Source organism: Anabrus simplex, chromosome 2 (genome assembly GCF_040414725.1).
Source record: "Anabrus simplex isolate iqAnaSimp1 chromosome 2, ASM4041472v1, whole genome shotgun sequence".
Classification (NCBI taxonomy): domain Eukaryota; kingdom Metazoa; phylum Arthropoda; class Insecta; order Orthoptera; family Tettigoniidae; genus Anabrus; species Anabrus simplex.
Window position 1 is genome coordinate 1,114,540,395 of NC_090266.1, and position 24,339 is coordinate 1,114,564,733.

Genomic DNA, 24,339 nt, shown 5'->3' on the forward strand with positions numbered 1-24,339 from the left:
GTATTTTCCGAAAACAAAAGTACATGTTTCTTTATTTTTAAAGGGCATTCCAAATACCAGTCTTCATGTCTGTAACATCTTCAGTTTTTAAGATATAAGTATCCTCATAAAAAATAATTCAACTATTTTTCACTTCCTTTCACCCCCCTGTTAAGTGCCTTCTCCAAAAACAAAAAGGTACATGTTCCTGTATTTATGAAGAACTTTCCAAATACCAAGTTTCTTGCCTGTAACATGTTACATTTTTGACATATAATATATATATACCGGTACTCATTTTAAAAACTCTCCCACTTTTCCAATTCTTTTCAACCCCTTAGCTGGATTTTCCAAAAACAAAAAAATATGTGTTTCATTTTTTTTTAAGGAGATTCCAAATACCAGTTTTCATGTCTGTACATCTGTAACACCTTCAGTGTTTGAGATAAATGTATAACTTACCGGTACTCATAAGAATATTTATTTATTTATTTATTTATTTATTTATTTATTTATTTATTTATTTATTTATTTATTTATTTATTTATTTATTTATTTATTTATTTATTTATTTATTTATTTATTTATTTATTTATTTATTTATTTATTTATTTATTTATTTATTTATTTATTTATTTATTTATTTATTTATTTATTTATTTATTTATTTATTTATTTATTTATTTATTTATTTATTTATTTATTTATTTATTTATTTATTTATTTATTTATTTATTTATTTATTTATTTATTTATTTATTTATTTATTTATTTATTTATTTATTTATTTATTTATTTATTTATTTATTTATTTATTTATTTATTTATTTATTTATTTATTTATTTATTTATTTATTTATTTATTTATTTATTTATTTATTTATTTATTTATTTATTTATTTATTTATTTATTTATTTATTTATTTATTTATTTATTTATTTATTTATTTATTTATTTATTTATTTATTTATTTATTTATTTATTTATTTATTTATTTATTTATTTATTTATTTATTTATTTATTTATTTATTTATTTATTTATTTATTTATTTATTTATTTATTTATTTATTTATTTATTTATTTATTTATTTATTTATTTATTTATTTATTTATTTATTTATTTATTTATTTATTTATTTATTTATTTATTTATTTATTTATTTATTTATTTATTTATTTATTTATTTATTTATTTATTTATTTATTTATTTATTTATTTATTTATTTATTTATTTATTTATTTATTTATTTATTTATTTATTTATTTATTTATTTATTTATTTATTTATTTATTTCATGCCTTTGTATGTGGCGAAGTTAGGGCTCACGGCCCTCTCTTACACTTAACCACTACATACCATAGATAATCACATAATTTGGAAAAATAGAATTAACAGTCCCTAGGAACTACCTAAATTTATGGAGTAATATTATGACAGATTATAATTGTTATTTTTAATGATTAATAATATCTAGCCTATCTACATCTACATCACCTAACAATGGTTCTAAATCACACTTGCACTCATACACACTAACATTCATACAAGCTGATCATGTATTTAAGAGGAAATCTCGACAAGACCGTTTGAATGAGACTGTTGAAGTGCTATTACGTATACTGACAGGGAGTGTGTTCCATAGCCTTGCTCCAGACACTTGGAAAGAAAAAGTCGAAAAATTAGTGTCGCAGTATGTAAATTTCTTAGTTGATCGATTTTCAGCCATGATAGCTTCTCATAATAGGGGAAATATGTGTCCTAAAGTTCAAAGAAAATATAAATCATATGCAAGAGTTCATTTCCCTTTGAAGTTTCATAGTTTGTTCTGCAGTTGCATCGGTTAATACGACATCACAGTAATAAATTATTGGAAAAATGAGTTTGAATAAGTTTTATTTTTATTTTCATGCTGTGTGGAAGAATGGATTGTTTCATTTTTAGGGGGTGAAGTGATGCATATACTTTTCTGCAGACACTTGTTATATGGTCATTCCAGTTTAATGTGTCATTCATGACAACACCTAGGTTTTTTACAGACTTCTGAAAAGGTATAGTTTCACCACAGAGCATGAGGTTAGGCTGTTGTATGATGTTTAGCGTATTTAAAAGTCTAGATTGTCCTATTACGATTGCTTGCGTTTTCTTCGGGTTAATTAATAGGCAGTTCTCTTTAGCATACAAGCTAATTGAATTTAAAGTCGAGTTCATATTGTGGATTGCTTTGTCAATGTCAGGGACTTTAAAGTGTGAGTATATCTGAAGATCGTCAGCATAAACATGATAGTTGCAGTCGTTCAGATGAGGAGAAATGTCATTAATATAGATTAAGAATAAAAGAGGTCCAAGAATAGACCCTTGGGGACGCCAGATAGCTTAGTCCTCCATTCTGTAGTCTTCATGTTTGATACAACTCGTTGTCATCTATTTTTGAGGTATGAGCCCAAGAGCTTGAATAGCAGAATGAGCCATGTGAAGTTTTTGTAACTTAGCTAACAATATGTCTATATTTACGGTGTCAAACGCACTGCTAAAGTCTAGAAGGATAAGTATAGTCAGTTTTCGTTCATCCATAGCCCGTCTAATGTCATCCGTGATTTTGATTATTGTTGTTGCAGTACTGTGTCCTTTCTTAAAACCAGACTGTAAGGGATCAAGAACAGAATGTTTTTCTATGTATTTAACAATTTGTTTATGCATTATCTTCTCCAGAACCTTAGAAAGTGCTGTGAGGATGCAGACAGGTCGGTAGTCAGATGTATTGCTTGCAGGAGAGTTTTTTGGGACAGGCACAATGAGTGCATCTTTCCATTTAATTGGGATTTTGCCTGAAGTAAGACAGGTATTAAGTAAATGCGTAAAAATGGGCAATATTATGTCAATTATGTAAGTCACGAATGAAATGGGAATTTCATCAGCTCCAGTTGCGTGAGATTTAATTGAAATAACTTCCCTTCTTACTTCATGCTCTGTAATGGTATCAAATTCAAATACAGGACGGACTGGGGATTGTTGCCTTAATATATTGTCAATGGTGTTTTGTGCTGTCGTTGTGTTAGGAGTGAGACGTTCCATGGAGAAATATGTATGTAATTCATCAAGGGACACCTCGGGATCAGTATACTTCGCAAGTGGTTTGCCAATTACCCAGTGACCAAAGTTGTCGCCATGTGGAACCAGTGTTAATGTTTTTGTTTAAATGCTGGAAATAATTAAATTTCTTTTACAAGCTTAATTTGGTTTTGAAGAACACGGTACTGCTCATGTATGTCAGCTAGTTGAGTCTGCTTCTTCAACTTCTTCCTCTTCACTTCTTTCCACCCCTCTCCCGCCTTAAGTAGACTTTCCGAACAAAACATACGTGTCTCTTTATTTTGAAAGGAAATTCAAAATACCAACTCTCATGTCTGTAAGAACTTCATTTTTAGATAAATTATCCTCGTAAACATATTTCAACTCCTTATTTACTTATTTGCAACCCCACGCCCCTTCCGTCAATTTTCCGAAAAGCAATTGCGTGTTTCTTTATTTTTAAAGGATATTCCAAATACTAATTTTCACGTCTGTAACATCTTCAGTTTTTGAGATATAAGTATCCTCATAAAAGTAATTCAACTCATTATTCACCCCCACCCCCTTTCCTAATCGTTAAGTTGATTCTCCCTCCCCTAAGGTGTGTGTTTCTTTATTTTTAAAGGAGATTCCAAATACAAATTTTCACGTGTGTAACTTTTAAGTTTTTGAGAAATAAGTTTCTCCATAACAATAATTTAATTTCTTCACTTCCTTTCACCATCCTCCCTCAAGTGAATTTTCCCAAAAAACAAAATACTTGTTACTTTATTTATAAAGGAGCTTTCAAATGCCAATTATCATGACTGTAACACCTTCAGTTTTGAGGTATATGCATCCCCATAAAAAGGAATTAAACTCCTTTTTCACCGCCCTAGCCGCTAAGGTGATTTCCCCCCAAAATGCGTGTTTCTTTATTTTTAAGGGAGATTCCAAATACCAGTTTCCACGTCTGTAACGTTCAGTTTTGAGATATAAGTTTCTCCAGAAAAAAGAATTCAATTTTTGTTTTTTTACTTCCTTTCACACTCCCCACTCAAGTGAATTTTCCAAAAACAAACAGTACCCGTTTCTTTAAAAGAGCTTCCAAATACCAATTATCACGACTGTAACATCTTCAGATTTTGAGATGTATGTATCCTCGTAAAAGGAATTCATCTCTGTTTTCATTCCCCCCAGGCAAATGCTGGGGCTGTACCTTAATTAAGGCCACGGCCGCTTCCTTCCAACTCCTAGGCCTTTCCTATCCCATCGTCGCCATAAGACCTATCTGTGTCGGTGCGACGTAAAGCCCCTAGTAAAAAAAATTCATCCCCCCTACCAATTTGATCCCCCCCCCCCCCCAAATGCGTGATTCTTTATTTTTAAAGGAGATTCCAAATACCAGTTTTCACGTTTGTAACATCTTTAGATCTTTTTTGGTACCAAAAAATATGTGATCAAAAGTATCCGGACATCTGGCTGAACATGACGTACAAGTTCGTGGCACCCTCCATCGGTAATGCTGGAATTCAATATGGTGTTGGCCCACCCTTAGCCTTGATGACAGCTTCCACTCTCGCAGGCATACGTTCAGTCAGGTGCTGGAAGGTTGCTTGGGGAATGGCAGCCCATTCTTCACGGAATGCTGCACTGAGGAGAGGTTGAGATGTCAGTCGGTGAGGCCTGGCACGAAGTCGGCGTTCCAAAGCATCCCAAAGGTGTTCTATAGGATTCAGGTCGGGACTCTGTGCAGGCCAGTCCGTGACAGGGATGTTATTGTCACAGAACCACTCCGCCACAGGCCGTGCATTATGAACAGGTGCTCGATCATGTTGAAAGATGCAATTGCCATCCCCGAAGTGCTGTTCAACAGTGGGAAGCAAGAAGATGCTTAAAATATCAATGTAGGCCTATGCTGTGATAGTGCCACGCAAAACAACAAGGGGTGCAAGCCCCCTCCATGAAAAGCACGACCACACCATAACACCACCGCCTCCGAATTTTACTATTGGCACTACACACGCTGGCAGATGACGTACACCGGGCATTCGCCATACCGACACCCTCCATCGGATCGCCACATTGTGTACCGTGATTCATCACTCGACACGTTTTGCCACTGTTCAATCGTCCAATATTTCCGCTCACGCCAAGCGAGGCGTCGTTTGGCATTGACCTGCGTGATGTGTGGCTTATGGGCAGCCACTCGACCATGAAATCAAAGTTTTCTCACCTCCCGCCGAACTGTCATAGTACTTGGAGTGGATCCTGATGTAGTTTGGAATTCCTGTGTGATGGTCTGGATAGATGCCTGCCTATTACACTTTATGACCCTCTTCAACTGTCGGCGGTCTCTGTCAGTCAACAGACGAGGTTAGCCTGTATGCTTTCATGCTGTACCTGTCCCTTCACGTTTCCACTTCACTATCACATCAGAAACAGTGGACCGAGGGATATTTAGGAGTGTGGAAATCTCGCATACAGACTTCTGACACAAGTGATAAGTGAAACTCAATCACCTGACCACATTCGAAATCCGTGAGATCCACGTAGCCCCCCATTCTGCTCTCTCACGATGTCTAATGACTTCTGAGGTCGCTGCTATGGAGTACCTGGCAGTAGGTGGCAGCACATTTTTGCATCTAAGATGAAAAACATATGTTTTTGGGGGTGTCCAGATACTTTTGATCACATAGTGTATATACATTCTCATACAGATAATTCAACTAATTTTTCACACACACACACCCCCCCACTGGTTCCGAAAACCAAAGAATACGTGTTTCCTTATTTTCAAGGAGATTCCAAATACCATATTTGATGTCTGCAACATGTTAAGTTTTTGAGATATACTGTAGATATTGTAATTTTAAAAATTCAGTGCCTTTTTCAGTTCCTGTTACGTGGATTTTCCAAAAAAATATATTTATGTTTCTGTACTTTTACAGGAAATTCCAAATACCAGTTTTCAAATCTGTAATATGTTACGTGTCTCAGATATTTTGCAGATATAGTCTTTTTAAAAATTCACCCGTTTGTCACTCCTGTTCACCCCCTATTTATCGGATTATCCAAAAACACAAAAATACGTGTTTCTTTATTTTCAAAGGAGATTCCAAGTACCATTTTAATTATTATTATTAATTATTATTATTATTATTACATGTCTGCAACATCTTCAATTTTTGAGATATAAGTCTCCTCATAAAAGGTGTTCAACCCCTTTTTCCCCTTTTTTCACCGCTCCTTAATGGGATTTTCCAAAGCAAAAAAATACGTGTTTCTTTATTTTTAAAGGAGGTTCCAAATACCAATTTTTACGTCTGTAAACTTTTAAGTTTTTGAGATATAGATATCCTCATTTTAAAAATTCACCCCACTTTTCACCCACTTAGCGACAGTATATCCAAAAATCCTCCCTTAGTGAGCACCTACACCCTAATATAAATGTATCTCCAAAATTTCATTTTCTTATGTCCAGTAGATTTGGCTCAGCAATGATGAATCAGTCAATCAGTCAGGACATGTTATTATACATATATATAGATGACATGAGTAAAGAAGTGGAAGAGATAAGGCTTTTTGCAGATAATGTTATCTATATACATTGACTGACAGAGCAAATGCAACACCAAGAAGGAGTGGTCAGAACTTTATGCCAATTGCAGGGTAGACTGACGTCACTGAGGTATGCTCATGATGTGAAATGCGCCGCTGTGCTGCGCACGTAGCGAACGATAAATGGGACACGGCGTTGGCGAATGGCCCACTTCGTACCGCGATTTCTCAGCCGACAGTCATTGTAGAACGTGTTGTCGTGTGCCACAGGACACATGTATAGCTAAGAATGCCAGGCCGCCGTCAACGGAGGCATTTCCAGCAGACAGACGACTTTACGAGGGGTATGGTGATCGGGCTGAGAAGGGCAGGTTGGTCGCTTCGTCAAATCGCAGCCGATACCCATAGGGATGTGTCCACGGTGCAGCACCTGTGGCGAAGATGGTTGGCGCAGGGACATGTGGCACGTGCGAGGGGTCCAGGCGCAGCCCGAGTGACGTCAGCACGCGAGGATCGGCGCATCCGCCGCCAAGCGGTGGCAGCCCCGCACGCCACGTCAACCGCCATTCTTCAGCATGTGCAAGACACCCTGGCTGTTCCAATATCGACCAGAACAATTTCCCGTTGATTGGTTGAAGGAGGCCTGCACTCCCGGCGTCCGCTCAGAAGACTATCATTGACTCCACAGCATAGACGTGCACGCCTGGCATGGTGCCGGGCTAGAGCGACTTGGATGAGGGAATGGCGGAACGTCGTGTTCTGCGATGAGTCACGCTTCTGTTCTGTCAGTGATAGTCACCGCAGACGGGTGTGGTGTCGGCGTGGAGAAAGGTCAAATCCGGCAGTAACTGTGGAGCGCCCTACCGCTAGACAACGCAGCATCATGGTTTGGGTCGCTATTGCGTATGATTCCACTTCACCTCTAGTGCGTATTCAAAGCACGTTAAATGCCCACCGCTACGTGCAGCGTGTGCTGCGGCCGGTGGTACTCCCGTACCTTCAGGGGCTACCCAGTGCTCTGTTTCAACAGGATAATGCCCGCCCACACACTGCTCGCATCTCCCAACAGGCTCTACGAGGTGTACAGATGCTTCCGTGGCCAGCGTACTCTCCGGATCTCTCACCAATCGAACACGTGTGGGATCTCATTGGACGCCGTTTGCAAACTCTGCCCCAGCCTCGTACGGACAACCAACTGTGGCAAATGGTTGACAGAGAATGGAGAACCATCCCTCAGGACACCATCCGCACTCTTATTGACTCTGTACCTCGACGTGTTTCTGCGTGCATCGCCGCTCGCGGTGGTCCTACATCCTACTGAGTCGATGCCATGCGCATTGTGTAACCTGCATATCGGTTTGAAATAAACATCAATTATTCATCCGTGCCGTCTCTGTTTTTTCCCCAACTTTCATCCCTTTCGAACCACTCCTCCTTGGTGTTGCATTGTCACTGTCAGTCAGTGTATATAAAATAACTTGTCCTGACTAACTGACTGACTGACTGACTGACTGACTGACTGACTGACTGACTGACTGACTGACTGATTCATCATCGCCGAGCCAAAACTACTGGACATAAAGAAATGAAATTTTGGGGATGTATTCACATTAACATGTAGGTGCTTGCTAAGAGAGGATTTTTAAATATCCCGTCGCTGAGGGGGTGAATAGAGGGTGAAATTTAAAATGAGTGTATCTATATCTCGAAACTTTAAAAGTTTACAGATTTAAAAATTTCTATTTAGAATCTGCTCTAAAAATAAGGAAACACGTATTTTTTTTGTTTTTGGATAATCCCATTAGGAGGGGTGGAAAAGGGTGAAAAAGGGATTGAATGCCTTTAATGAGGATACTTATATCTCAGAAACTGAAGATATTACAGACCTGACAATTGGTATTTGGAATCTCCTTTAAAAATAAAGAAACTTGTATTTTTTTTTTGTTTTTGGATATTCTAATTAATGGGAGGTTGTAAAGGGGGGTGAATTTTTAAAATGAGTGTGTCTATATCTCAAAACATTGAAAGTTTACAGATGCAAAAATTGGTATTTGGAATCTTCTTTAAAAATAAAGAAACATGTATTATATTGTTTCCTGAAAATGCCAATAGGAGGGATGAAAAGGGGTGAAAAATGGGTTGAACGTTCTTAATGAGGATACTTATATCTCAGAAACTGAAGGTATGACAGACCTGAAAATTGGTATTTGGGATCTCCTACAAAAATAATGAAACATGTATTTTTTGTTTTTGGAAAATCCAATTAATGGGGAGGTGAAAAGGGGGTGAATTTTTAAAATGAGTATATCTATATCTCAAAACTTTTAAAGTTTACAGATGTAAAAATTGGTATTTAGAATCTCTTGTAAAAATAAAGATACACATATTTTTTGTTTTTGGAAAATCCCAATAGGAAGGGTGGAAAAGGGTGAAAAAGTGGTTGAATGCCTTTAATGAAGTTACTTATATCTCAGAAACTAAAGATATTACAGACCTGAAAATTGGTATTTGGGATCTCCTTTAAAACTAAAGAAACACGTATTTTTTGTTTTTGGAAAATCCAATTAATGGGGGTGACAAGGAAGGGGGGGGGGGTTGAATTGTTAAAATGAGTGTATTTATATCTCAAAACTTTTAAAGTGTACAGATGCAAAAATTGGTAAATAGAATCCCCATTTAAAATAAAGAAACACATATTTTTTGTTTTTGGAAAATACCAATAGGAGGGGTGAAAAAGGCTGAGATGGGGGTTGAATGCCTTAAATGTAGATACTTATATCTCAGAAACAGAAGATATTACAAACCTGAAAATTGGTATTTGGGATCTCCTTTGAAAATAAAGAAACACGTATTTTTTGTTTTTGGAAAATTCATTGAATGGGTGTTAAACAGGAGTGACAAGTTGGGGTGTATTTTTAGAAAGACTATATCTACAGTATATCTCAGAAACGTAAAATGTTACAGACGTAAAAATTGGTATTTGGAATCTCCTGTAAAAGTAAAGAAACATAGGTGATTTGTTTTTGGAAAGTCCACTTAAGGGGAACTAAAAAGGGGGTGAAATTTTAAAATGAGCATTTCTACAGTATATCTAAAAAAGCTTAACATGTTTCCGAAGTGAAAAATAGTATTTTTTATGTCTGTTAAAAATAAAGAAACATGTTCGGTTTTCTGAAAAACCACTTGTGTGCAGAGGTAAAAGTGACTGAAAATGCTGATGATGATGCTTGCTGTTTAAAGGGGCCTAACATTGAGGTCATCGGCCCGACTGAAAATGGGGTTGAATACTTTTAATTAGGATACTAAAATCTAAAAAGCTGAAGACATTACAGACGTGAAATTTGGTATTTGGAATCCACTTTAAAAATATTGGAATAAGTAATTTTTTTTGCTTTAGGAAATTCACCTAATGGGGGGGGGGGGGAATTGAAAAAGTTGAATTATTTGTGTGAGGATACTATTATCTCAAAAATGAAAGATTTCGTAGACGTGAAAATTGGTATGTGCAATCTGGTTTAAAATTAAAGAAACACGTATTCTCGGAAAATCAAATGAAGTGGGAGGGGGTGAAAAATTTGAAAAATTAATTAAATTAGTTGTATGAGGATACTTTCATCTAATAAAAACTAAAGATGTTACAGACGTGTAAATTGGTATTTGGATCTCCTTTAAAAACAAAGGAAAAAGCATTTTGGAGAAAAATCATCTTGGGGGGCGGGGTGAAAATGAGTTGAATTCCTTTTATGAGGACACATGTCTCAAAAACTGAAGATGTTAGAGTCGTAATAATTGGTATTTAGAAGTTTCTTTACTATTAAGGAAACAAGTATTTTTAATGGGAATTCATTTAAAGGGTGGGGGGGAGTGTGAAAGGATGTGAACAAAGTGATTATTTTTATGGGGGATACTTATATCTCAGAACTGAAGGTAACAGACATGAACATTGGTATTTGGAATCTCCTTTAAACATAAGGAAAGCTGGGCTGAGTGGCTCAGACTGTTGAGGCGTTGGTTTTCTGATCCCAACTTGGCAGGTTCAATCCTGGCTCAGTCTGCTGGTATTTGAAGGTGCTCAAATACATCAGCTTCTTGTCGGTAGATTTACTGGCACATAAAAGAACTCCTACGGGACTAAATTCTGGCAGCTCGGCATCTCCGAAAACCGTAAAAGAGCAGTTAGTGGGACGTAAAGCCAATTACATTATTATTATTATTAAACATAAGGAAAACCGGGCGAGTTGGCCGTGCGCGTAGAGGCGCGCGGCTGTGAGCTTGCATCCAGGAGATAGTAGGTTCGAATCCCACTATTGGCAGCCCTGAAGATGGTTTTCCGTGGTTTCCCATTTTCACACCAGGCAAATGCTGGGGCTGTACCTTAATTAAGGCCACGGCCGCTTCCTTCCAACCCCTAGGCCTTTCCGATCCCATCATCGCCATAAGACCTATCTGTGTCTGTGCGACGTAAAGCCCCTAGCAAAAAAAAAAAAATAAGGAAACACGCCTCCTTTTAGGGAGGATGGGGGGGGGGTAAATCAACTAAATGGCGGTGGGGTGAAAAGGGAGTTGAAACCAATTGATTTTACTGTTCATAAAGTAGGGCCTACTTATTCTGATCATAAACTGATCATTTTTAATCTTTCCTGGGTTTGTTTTCAAGAACCATCTTTTCCTTTGGAGAACATAAAGTTAGATTACAGTAGATTCTCCTGGCATATAAATAAAAATTTAAACTCATTTGAAATAAGTGATAGAAATGATAATGACTGTGCAATTGTTCACCTCTATAATAAAGCCAATAATGCACGGAAGTATATCACTTGTGTCGCCGGAAATCTCGTGCACTTGCCTACGTGCGACTATGGTGCTAGTCACATGGTCAACGATGACAGTGGCTGCAGATGCAATTTACCGCCATGTAGCGGTCATGCATTTTGTTGTGGGTACCAGACCATCAATAATAATAATAATAATAATAATAATAATAATAATAATAATAATAATTGTACTGGGAGGTACACCTCTAAGCCGCACATTTAAATCTTGTGCCTAAAAGAACTCCTCTTCTGGAGAAATAGTGAACTTGAAACTACATCTACTTCAACCATTACTCAGAAGATGTTACTACAGTAATTGGACGTAATTTTCTTATTTTGAAGTTTCATGTACTGTATGAAATTCTACGTGTTTTGTTTACCAGTCATCAAGAAGTTTGGACCTTTTTCAACAGATGTCTCTGCTAATTGAGTATGATCATGCACCCTGGTGTGAAGTAGAAGAACCTTTTTTGAAGAAGTTTTGTATTCATAAGTTATGTTTTTACTAAATTACGTTCGTTCATTTTTGGGTTGGCAATATTGATCTTGTCTTTCCACCAGTTTTGACTTTAACCAGTCATGAATTTCTGTAATTAATTTTCAGCCTATCATAGGCTTCTTCCTTGATTCTGAGTGTCACTTTTAAATTTGACCAATAAAACCCTGTGGGTGTGTCTTGATTTTTCATTAAAGGTCTCAAACTTTCCCCGAAGGTTTATAAACTGCGGATTTTCACGTCTCTTGGCCAATTGATTGTCATCTAACTTAGTGTGTGTGTCAAGCAGGAGGCAGGAGGCGCCTCTTTCATCAGGCAGCAGTTCTTCAGCAAGGTAACGGCCATCTAACATCTTACTATTTTGCTAGCTCTGCAGTTTAACCTGAGGGAAAGGTCCGAAACATTAACTATGTAACTAACTTCTCTAAAATGTAAGTTCTGCCGGCTAATGTAAAAACTTCATAATATCTTTAACTGTAAATCGGGGATAGAGAGTGATGCACCCTCTCAAGCTCCCCTTCATATTGGTTTGAGGTGACTACGTTTTGTAACTGGTTTTCTTCCTTTCCGTAATGTCTTAAATTATTGTTATACGAGTCGCCTCCATAGTTTGGGAATAGCCCCTGTTTCATCGGCCTAGTGCCCCTTAGGTTTTCAGACTTCATATCTTGGAGTGCAGATACACGCCTCCATTCTATTTGTGTTTCGGGCCATTTACTTAACCTGTTCTTTTCTACTACGGCCCAATAGGTTGGGCACTAGATACCCCTGTTTCAAATTTTGTTGTGCCTTGATGGCAAGTAATTTGTAATTTTCTGATATCGCCTTGCATAGGCTTGGAAAAACTGAGAGCACATCTGCTCTTTTCTATTGTTGTAAAAGTGCCTCTGGGAGGCTTGATATTGTGTGTTGGGAGCAAGCGCTCCAGGTATTTTGGGGATTTCTGCCCTTTTGTAAATTTATGCCCTTCTGTAAAATTTGAGCTGGAAGCTCAAAAATTGTAAAACTAGGGGCTTGTAGCCCAAGTGTGTTAAAGTTTTGACATCTTGGATTTTTCTAAATCTTGTTTCTAAATTGCTATGTCATTGTTATCTCACTAAGTGAAAACTTGTTAACTTGTTTTTTTTTTTTTTTTTTTTAAATATAACCTTCCATTTCAGTTTAAATTCTTTCTTGACATAGTAGTTAGACCCATTCACCCCGGCACCTTCTTTCACCTCTGCTGGTCCATGGGTAACCCCGTAACAAGTGGTAGCAGAGCGTGGTTGAATGGGTCTCAATTAAGCCCCTTTTGAGGGCCAAACATTATATTCAATTGGTACTCTAACAATTTTCTCAGACACTGGATTTTTTTTTCCTATTTTCTAAATTAGTAAACTTTTGTCATCATATCCCACCCTCGCGAAGTCCTCCATCCCGGCTACTTGCGCAAGGAGAAATTACTTCACGAATTATCTATTAGAAATGTTCAATCTGGAGGCACGGTTGCGGCAGATACAACCAAACTGAAAGAGTCATACGAGTTACCAATTTGTATCCCAACCTTGGGAGAGAAGGACATTGATGAGGCTCTCTCCACTATCACTGACAACACTACCGAGTTAGCATCTGCAGTTAGCTTTTTTGAAGTAAGTGATCCATCTCCAAATCAACTTAAAAGAGTGCAGGCTAGATTGTTCCATTTTTACCATAGAGTAAGCGATCAATTGTCTCTTAAGTTAAATGAAGTTCAGGGTAAGGAGGCAAGTAATCTTGTTGAACACCTTTCCAATATGTCCAGTAGAGTTAGTCAATTGTTAACTGGGACTGCTACTCCCAAAACTGACCAACCCACTGTTGTAAACATCGTAAGGGAAGAAGACCCATCCAAGAATGTAGAAAGCGGAAAATCTGTAGCTACTCAACAAAATTCTGCCCCATTAGGAAATGAACCTGAGCGTCGTACATCCATTCCACCTTTCTTTTTAAATAATGCTGTGCCTGAGACTTCTTCGCCCCCTAGGCCGTTACCTGTACTGTCACCTGGCTTCAGTAATTTGCCTCATCTTTTGGCTATGTTACTTAGGGGAATTTCTAAATTTTCGATCAATTCTACTAATGATGTAATTTCATTTTTAAGATTTTTAGTTGAGTTTCAAGATCACGCTCTAGTGTTTTCTCTTTCTCCTCCTCAAATTCTTCAAATCATTTACACTTACTCCATAGGTGTCCTCTCAGACAAAATAGTCAGAGCCATATCTGAACAATCCTCTATAGAAGACTTCCATGGTTTTCCGTGGTTTCCCATTTTCACACCAGGCAAATGCTGGGGCTGTACCATAATTAAAGCCACGGCCGCTTCTTCCAACTCCTAAGCCTTTCCTATCCCATCGTCGCCATAAGACCTATCTGTGTCGGTGCGACGTAAAGCCCCTAGCAAAAAAAAAAAAGAAGACTTCCATGCACACCTTCTGGCGAATTTCATTCCAGCTCGAGCTATGTCATCATTAATTCAAAGGTACTATTACAGAGTACAGCGACTGGATGAAAATCTTGCCGACTTCATCCAGGACATTAAGTTCTACACTAGGGTATTTGCTTTTCATTTCCCTGAAAATCAAATTGTGCAGGCCATTGTTGAAGGTATTTCCCCGCCTTATCGGTCATATCTGTGTTTCGCGTCGCGTCCTCAAACGTTTGCTGAATTAGAGGCTATGGCGGTCTCAGCCGAAGGAGTTATGTATGCCGACACCTTAAGAGTCACTAAGGAGCCCCCTCCGTCTTTGAGTAACTTTCAGCCTCCACCCCACCGAACCTTCACAACCCGTAAATGTTGTGCTTGTGGGTCAGCAGATCATCTCCGGAATAAGTGCCCTTTGATTAAATCCAGTGGGACAAAGAATGGAGCAGGGTCATCCCAAGGCTGTTGTAAATGTGGCTCGTTTTCTCATATTGCCAAGAATTGCCCTAATGCTAATAGCACCCCCTTCTGTTCAACTTCTGGTGAAACTTCCACCAACTCGAATAATCGAAAGTGACTAGTGGCAGCGGCTGAGTCGACAAATTCACCTTCCCAAGGCTCAGCCCCGGTTACAACCACCGAAAGCTCGGAACAGGGTAGGAATTCTTCCAACCCCGCATTTGAATGCCCTAAAGAATGTCTTAGGATTGCAGCGGAGACCCCCGGACTTGTACCTTTTCTCAAAATTGAGTTGAACAATGAACCAATAACGGCTCTATTAGACTCTGGGAGTGTTTGTTCTATTATTTCGGCTGACTGGTATTCTAAATTCAAGTCTGTTTGTAAATTTTCTGATTATTGTTCGTCTTCAGTTCAGTGCGTTTCGGTGAACTCGCCACCATTGGAAATTTTAGGTTTTATCTTTGTCAAAATTTGGATTTCTAAATTTACCTGGAAAGTAAAATTGTTTGTGGCTAAGAACTTGTCTTGCCCGGTAATATTGGGAGCGGATTTCATGTCATCTACTGGCGTAGTGCTCGACATTCAGAGCAAGTCGTGCACCTTCAAATTTTTCTAATAATTGTAAAATTCCCTTGCTAAGATGTAATTCTGTGTCATGTTCATCTGTTTCGCCTACCCAGGATGAGATATTGTTAGACCTTAGACATCTACCTGAGGAGCAGGCTGAGTGTATTCATAAGTTGTGTCAGTCGTCTCCAGATGTTTTCTCCGATACTCTTGGTGTTACTGACCTTATTGAATACAAGATTCAGGTTACTGATTCGATCCCAGTTAGGTTTTCACTTTACAGGCTATCTCCTCCTAAAATGAAGGCCCTCAAGGAGATCATCGATCAAATGCTAAAGGATGGTATCATTTTAAGTCAGCGTATTCATCGCCCATTTTTCTGGTTCCGAAACCCCAAGGTGGCTTCAGGCCTATGATTGATTATAGGGCTTTAAATCAGAAGGTGGTGTTACAATCTGTGCCTCTCCCCGACCTACACTCTTGTTTTTCATGGTTTCGGAAAGCTAGGATCTTCACCATCTTAGACCTCAATCAGGCATGTAATCAGATCCCTCTAGCCGAGGAATCAAAACATCTAACAGCTTTTGCCACGGATTGGAACTTGTATGAGTAAAACCGCGTGCCTTTCAGGCTCCCCACGGGAGCAGCTGTGCTTACCAGACTACTAGATAGGGTTTTCTCTGACATCAAGTTAGAATACTTATACCATTATCTGGATGATGTCGTCGTATTTTCGGAGACCTTTGAAGAACATCTAGATCATCTAAAAGAGGTCCTTAATTGCCTTCGTAAGGCAGAGTTAACTGTGAAGTTATCTAAGGTTGCTTTCGCTAAGTCTTCCATGTTATTTCTAGGTCATATTGTGTTGCCCGATGGTGTTTCCATTGATCATTCTAGAGCACAGGCCATCCTTGATTTCAAACCTCCTAAGGGCATCAAAGGTATTGCCAGATTCATAGGCATGGTGAATTTCTTCAGGAAATGTATTCCTAACTTCGCTAACCGAGCGGCGCCCTTGAATTTACTTCATAGGAACGGCGTCAAATTTGAGTGGTGTCCTTCTCAACAAGCCGCTTTCGAAGACCTGAAATTAGCTCTTTGTAACGCCCCCATTCTTGCTATGCCTGATTTCTCGAAGAAATTTATCGTTCAGTCCGACGCCTCGTCGTCGGCGGTGGCTGCTGTGCTTCTTCAAGAAACTGAACTCGGAAGGCGACCCATCGCCTATGCATCTAGGACACTATCGGCTCAAGAACCCAAGTGTTCCATCTATGAACTTGAGGGTTTGGCAGTCTTATTTGCACTAGAGAAGTTCTGCCTCTATCTGGAACATGTCAAGTTCGACTTGGAAAATGATAACCAAGCCTTAACTTAGGTCTTAGCTAGGCCGCGCCGTACGGGTCGTATAGCCCGATGGGCCATCAGGATTTCTGCCTTCCAATTTGATGTTAGGCACATTAGAGGATCTGAAAATGTTGTAGCGGATGGATTAAGCCGCATGTTCGCTCAGAATGTAGAGACCTCCGAATTGGAAGATAGTTCTTCCCTTCCCACGCCCATACCTTCGGGCATTAATGCCATTCTAACTGATGCCCCCATGTTGTTCAGGGATATTGACCTGGCCCCTATTATGGAAACCCTTTCTTCTGAGGAACATGTCGTCCCTTATGTGTTGAGATAAGGGGTTTTATGTTGCCCATCGAGGCATGATCAAAAGATGAAAGTTGTGGTTCCAGCTGTTCTTGTACCTATGATCTTCAAGTACTACCACGAGACCCCATTGGGGGGGCATTTAGGAATCTTCAAAACTCGAGAAAAGATCCGAGAGATGTTTATTTGGAAAGGTATGGACGGTGAAGTTCGTGAATTAGTAAAAGCTTGTAAATCTTGTTGGCTTAATAAGCCCATCTTGCCCGCTAAGCTAGGTCTACTATCTTCTCATCAAGTTTCGCGCCCCATGGAACGCCTCTATATCGACTACGTAGGACCCTTACCCCAATCAAAGGGGAATGCCAACAAATTCATTCTTGTGTGTGTAGATGGTTTCACAAGATTTTCCTGGTTATTTCTGACCAAGCTGGCAACCGCTCAGTCCACCATTTCTTGTTTATATTTCATCTTTGCTTCTTTTGGTCCTTGTCAATATTTGGTTTCTGATAATGCTAAAGCCTTTACCTCTAATCTCTTCCGTAAATTCTGTTTTGATCTGTCCATCTCTCATGTAACTTCTTCGGCGTATTATCCTCAACCATCTCTGGCTGAGCGGGTCAATCGTAATCTGAGATCGGCGCTTATCGCATTTCATCATGAAGATCATTCCAGGTGGGATACGTCCCTGCATTGGTTGGCCTTTGCTTTGAATTCAGCAGTTCATGAGGCCCATAAGTTTACTCCTGCTTCTCTGATGTTTAAATTTGTACCTAACACGCCGCTCTCTAACCGTTGGTCACTTAATGATATTCTACCAGAGACAATAGATCCCGATAATATTAGAGATCTATGGAAGAAGGCTAAGGCCAATCTTAAAGTTTCTCATGAAAAGGTTAGGGAAAGATATGATCGTGGACGGAGGCCCACCAATTTAAAAGTAGGAGATCAAGTCATGGTAAAAATCTTTGTTCCCGCGGGCAAGCTTGCCCCCAGATTTCATGGGCCGTGCATCATTTTAGATTTCCTGACTCCTGTTACATTATTGGTGAGCAATCCAGCCACCGAGAGAATCTTTAGGGTCCGCATCTCCCAGGTGAAACCTGTGTAATGTCATTGTTAACCTTGCCAGCAACGCGTAGTAGCAGTTCGAAGGTTATATTTTTGGGTGGCCTTCAGCCCCAAATTATTTGATTTTGTGACATATATTTTTGTATGTACGATCTTCCCCTCGGGTTATACTGCTATCTGTTCCCGAATGGCCATTACCAAGCCCCCATCTCCTGCAAATCCACACAATTGGCAAATGCCTTCCACGCCGCAGGCCCCTCAGCATCACCAATAAAGATCGTACCCTCTATTCTCAAGTCACCAACAACTCTTTTCTGTCGCCGAGATCTTACTGTTTCAGTGCCCCCGCAGCCGTTCATCGCCGTACCACCACTGAGGTGGGGTACGGGCCCACTTCACTCCCGTGAAGTCTACTTGTGTATGACGCGCCGGAGTCCATCTCCCAGCAAAGGCTGAAATGCGGCGCCCCTACCGCCAACTCATCTGGGGACTGTAGATACACTTCTGATCTGCGGCGTCCTTCACCATGACTACACCTCTCATAGTAGCGGGAGAGGTGTATCTGAGGGTACTTGAGGGGTCCGGGCTACCTCAGCTGGATATCGGCAGCGGTGGCAGTACTTGCCATCAAAATTATCAACATGGATACCACATACTATGGCAACAAAGACACTCATAAGCTGGGGTTAATCTACCTTCCACCTGTGTACTTCAAAAAAACGTAGAATTTTTTTTCTTCAAAGTTAAATAATAATTTTTTTTCAAAATTCTTCTGTGTCACCCCTTGGAAGGACATTTGAGGGGGGGGGGAGGTCTGTACCGGGAGGTACACCTCTAAGCCGCACATTTAAATCTTGCGCCTAAAAGAACTCCTCTTCTGAAGAAATAGTGAACTTGAAACTACACCTACTTCAACCATTACTCAGAAGATGTTACTACAGTAATTGGACGTAATTTTCTTATTTTGAAGTTTCATGTACTGTATGAAATTGTACGTGTTTTGTTTACCAGTCATCAGGAAGTTTGGACCTTTTTCAACAGATGTCTCTGCTAATAAAGTATGATCATGCACCCTGGTGCGAAGTAGAAGAACCTTTTTTGAAGAAGTTTTGTATTAATAAGTTATGTTTTTATGTTGGTCGGTCGGTCGCACCAAAACAGATAGGTCGTACGGAAGACAATATGAAAGGAAAGGGCTGGGAGTGGGAAGGAAGCAGCTGTGGCTTTAATTAAGGTACAGCCTCAGCATTTGCCTGGTGTGAACTTTGAAAACCAGCTTCAGAGCTGCTGACAGTGGGGTTTGAACCCACTATCTCATGAATGCAAGCTGCATGCCCCTAACTGCACGGCTGGCAAATCATTACTGGGGTTACTCTTTATATATATCTGAAAATTATATACGTATAAATTGATTACTGTTAAGATAGACAGCTCAATGAATAGTGGTTAACAGTGAGAGTAAGGGGGAACACCGGTAATGGTGCGAATAGCTCTCTTTTGCAACCTTAAAATATCACTTATGTGTGAACTGTAGCCAAAAACTATTAAACCATACCAAAAAATACTCTGCAAAAATGCAAAATATGCAGAACGCACATATGCTTTAGTTACTACATGCTTCAGATGACAGAGTAGGGATAGCCTGACACAAATACGGCTAATGTTGTATTTCCATGTCAGCTTTGTGTCAAGTTTATTATACTTTAATTCATTCTCTTGATTTTTTGGGTTGAAAATTAGGTTTTGCGTTTTCCCTTAATTAAGGAGTAAACCATTTATCTTAAACTATGATTTAGCTTCCTCAAATGTGTGTTCAGACAACAAAAGTAGTTCATCAGTATTTTGGCATGAGCTCAGGAAAGTAGAGTCATCTGCATATAGGACATTATTTGTTTGTACATTCTCATCTAAGTTAAGCAAGTGATCTGTAAGAGGATACAGTGCCCTACATGGAGGATTAGCATCATATATTCAAAAAATGTTGGGAGAATCGGAGCAATAGAGACTGAACAATAGCTGCTACATTCTGACCTATCACCTTTTTATGTATTTAGGATCTACCCTAGTAATTGTTAGTTGCACTGGGAAGTAACCAGTTTGAAGACATTCATTTATGATCTGTGTCAGAGAAATAGAGATAGAACTATTGATCAATTTTTAAATGTTGTAGGTAATGCCGCAGTGTTCCTTGCTCTCTGAAAGTTTCATATTATTAACAACTTTTTCCACTTCTTCGCTGTTAACCATTCTCCAATTAAAATGCAAGCTACATGTGGTCAATTTGAAATTAAAGCTTGTCAGCTTTTCCGTAGCCATACTACTTGATAGTTGAAATTTAGAACAGATGTCTTCGACGGAATGGATGAAGTAATTATTAAACAAATTAGGGTCATTTATAGCCACAGGTTTTGCATTAGAAGATGTGACACCTTTAATTACTGTCCAAGCTGCTGTACACCAATTCTTAGAATTTTCTATAAAAGTAATATTTGCAGAATGTTTAACTTATCTAAGTGCCACTTTTATATTTTGTTGGATATTTAACGTGTTCTCTATTTTATGTAGTGAATAGTTTAGTGTAACCATTTTTTTTTTTTACTTTGTGCTTAACAAATACCCTTAAGTACAAAAAGAACCCTTTATCAGGCATATTTCGTGCCATTAACTACATATGCCCTTGAAACCTGAACGATCAACAGTAGAGATAGTAGCAGACTTCAAGCTGCAGAAATGAAGTTTCTGAGGTCAATGCTACAGAAAATAAGGAGAGATAAGATCCAGAATGAAGAAATCCATCATAATTCACCAGTAAAGCAGTTGCTAAGCGAAAATGTAAGAACATCAAGACTGAAATGGTATGGCCATGTAAAAAGAATGGATCAGATGAGAACAGCAGTACAATGGCTAGAAAAGGAACTAGAAGGCAAAAGACCTAGAGACAGACCAAGGAAACGGTGGATCAGTCAAGTAAAGCAGGACCTGGAAGGAAGAGGAATGGAATGGTACCGAGTTGAGAACGAAGAAATGTACCTGGACAGACAAAAATGGAGAGTGCTCTTGTACAACACCCGCATGACTGGAGACGGTTAAAAGAGAATGATGATGCTCAGCAGTATACCATTTTACCTGATAATTAGTTTTCTGATGATTAGTAGATTTCTTAGTCCATATAAGGGGGTAATAACAGTCAAATGCTTCAGTAATGACACTGAAAAACATAATACAAGATTCTAGAAAATATTTTTACAGTCCAGTTTTCTGGAAACACATGCACTTAAATAACTCTTAAGTAACTTTTTCTGTAATGTCTTAAAATATTCTTATACGAGTTACCTCCATAGTTTGGGAATAGCCCCTCTTTCATCGGCCTAGGGCCTTTTAGGTTTTAGAATGAGTATTTAAGAGTGCAAGTACATGCCTCCATTCATTTTGGTATTTCAGGCCATTTACTTAAACTGTTCTTTTTCTGCTAAGGCCCAGTAGGTTGGGTACAAGATACCCCTGTGTCATTTTTGTAAGCTTGTGCCTTGATGGCAATTAATTGTAAAGTCTGGTATTGTCTTTAAGAGGCTTGAAAAACTGAGAGCGTGTCAGCTCTTTTCAAGTGTTGTAAAGGTGCCTCTGGGAGGCTTGACATTGACATTTTGGGAGCATGTGTTCCAGGCATTAGGGGATTTCTGCCCTTGCATTAAAATTTGTGCTTTGGTAAAATTGAGCTATGAGCTCAAAATTGTAAAACTAGGGGCGCGTACCCAAGAGTGTAAAAATCACTAAAATAGGGATCTTTCTTGTCTTGTTTCTAGTTTGGCATTGTACCTGATATATTATTGTGTTCACTTAGTGAAAGATTGTTAAGTTTGAAATTCTAAAAAAGGAAAGAAAATATAACCTTGTTACAGTTTTAAAATTAACTTTGATTTGGTAGTTAGACCCATTCACCCCGGCACCTTTCACCTCTGCTGATCCACCAACCACGGTAACAAGTGGTAGCAGAGCATGGTTGAATGGGTCTCTATTAAGCCCCTTTGACAGCTAAACATAGGATTTGATCTGTACTCTAACTATTTTTTCAGTCGCTGGAATTTTTCCAAATTTCTAAAATTGTAAATCTCTCTCATCATGTCCGGCCCTCGCGAAGTCCTCCATCCCGGCTACTTGCACAAGGAGGAATTGATCTATGAATTAGGTATTAGAAATGTTCAATCTGGAGGCATGGTTGCGGCAGATACTACTGAGCTCAAAGAATCATTAGGGTTACCTATTAGTCTCCCAACATTGGGAGAGAAGGACATTGATGAGGCTCTGTCTACTATCACAGACAACACTACCGAGCTAGCTTCTGTAGTAAGTTTTTTTGAAGTAAGTGATCCATCTCCAAATCAACTCAAAAGACTACAAGCTAGACTGTTCCATTTTTACCATAGACTTAGTGATCTATTGTCTCTTAAGTTAAATGAAGTTCAGGGTAAGGAGGCAAGTAATCTTGTTGAACACCTTTCTAATATGTCCAGTAAGGTTAGTCAATTGTTATCTGGGTCTGCTACTCCCAAAACCGACCAGCCCACGGTGGTAAACATAGCTAATGAGGAGGATTCTTCCAAGGGTGAAGAAAATAGAAAATCTGTGGCTACTCAACAGAGTCTTCCCCATTAGGAAATGAGTCTGATCGTCGTACCTCAATTCCACCTTTCTTTTTGAATAACGCTGTCTCTGAAGCCTCTTCACCCACTAGGCCGTTACCTACTATGTTACCTGGGTTTAGTAGTTTGCCTCATCCTTTGGCGATGTTGCTTAGAGGAATTTCTAAATTTTCGATCAATTCTACTAGCGATGTTATTTCATTTTTAAGATTTTTAGTTGAGTTTCAGTATCACGCCCTTGTGTTTTCTCTTTCCCCTTCTCAAATTCTTCTGATTGTTTACCCTTACTCCATAGGTCGTTAGAGCCATCGCTGAGCAATCTTCCATTGAAGGCTTCCATGCACACCTTCTGGCAAACTTCATTCCCGCTCGAGCAGTGTCTTCATTAATTCAAAGGTATTATTACCGAGTACAGCGACTGGATGAAAATCTTGCCGACTTCATCCAGGATATTAAATTTTACACAAGGGTATTTGCTCTTCATTTCCCAGAAGATCAAATTGTGCAGGCCATTGTGGAAGAGATTTCTCCACCCTACAGGTCATATCTGTGTTTTGCGTCGCGTCCTCAAACTTTTGCCGAATTAGAGGCTATGGCTGTCTCAGCCGAAGGAGTTAGGTATGCTGACACATTACGTGTTGCTAAGGAGCCCCCTCCGTCCTCGAGTAATTTTTGGCCTCAACCTCGCCGAACCATCACCACCCGTAAGTGCTATGCGTGTGGGTCTACGGAACATCTCCGCAACAAGTGTCCTTTGAGTAAATCCAGTGGAGCAAAGAATGGAGCAGGGTTATCACAAGGATGTTTCAAGTGTGGCTCATTCAATCACATTGCCAAGAATTGCCCTAATGCCAATAGCACCCCCTCCAGTTCAACTTCTGGTGCAACTTCCACCAACGCAAATAGTCAAAAGTGACTAGTGGCTTCGGCTGAGTCGGCGCGCTCACCTTCTTCAGGCTCGGCCCCTGTTAAACCCAGCGAAAGCTCAGGGAAAAGTCAGGGCTTTTCTAATTTATCATTCGAAGGTCCCAAAGAATGTCTTAGGATTGCAGCGGAGACCCCCGCACTTGTACCTTTTCTGAAAATTGAGTTGAATAATGAACCGCTAACTGCTCTATTAGACTCTGGGAGCGTTTGTTCTATTATTTTGGCTGAATGGTACTTTAAATTAAAGTCTGTCTGTAAATTTCCCAATTATTGTTCGTCTTTGGTTCAATGTGTTTCGGCTAACTCCTCTCCCTTGGAAATTTTAGGTTTCATCCTTGCCAAAATTTGCATTTCTAATTTCACTTGGAAAGTAAAACTATTTGTGGCTAAGCACTTGTCTTGCCCCATTATTTTAGGAGCGGATTTCATGTCTCATACCGGTCTAGTGCTCGACATTCAGAGCAAGACGTGCACCTTCAAGTTTGCCAATAATTGTAAAATTCCCTTGATAAAATGTAATTCTGTGTCATGTTCATCTGTTTTGCCTACACAGGATGAGATGTTGTTAGACCTTAGACATCTACCTGAGGAGCAAGCTGAGAGTATTCGTAAGTTGTGTCAGTTGTTACCAGATGTTTTTTCTGCTACTCTTGGTGTTACTGACCTTATTGAATACAAGATT

The 24,339-nt window shown here is 39.1% G+C and overlaps 1 protein-coding gene across 3 annotated transcripts in view; it reads left to right on the forward strand.

The window, feature by feature from the left end:
- LOC136864728 (FGGY carbohydrate kinase domain-containing protein) overlaps positions 1 to 24,339 on the forward strand; it is a 150,164-nt gene that overhangs the window by 116,297 nt on the left and 9,528 nt on the right. Inside the window, exon 8 of one of the 3 annotated variants that reach the window (XR_010859364.2) lies at positions 12,101 to 12,237. The exons of the other annotated variants lie outside the window; for them this stretch is intronic. The gene's annotated coding sequence lies outside the window, so the exon portion shown is untranslated. The remainder of the gene's footprint in view (positions 1 to 12,100; positions 12,238 to 24,339) is intronic. 3 annotated transcript variants of the gene reach the window in all.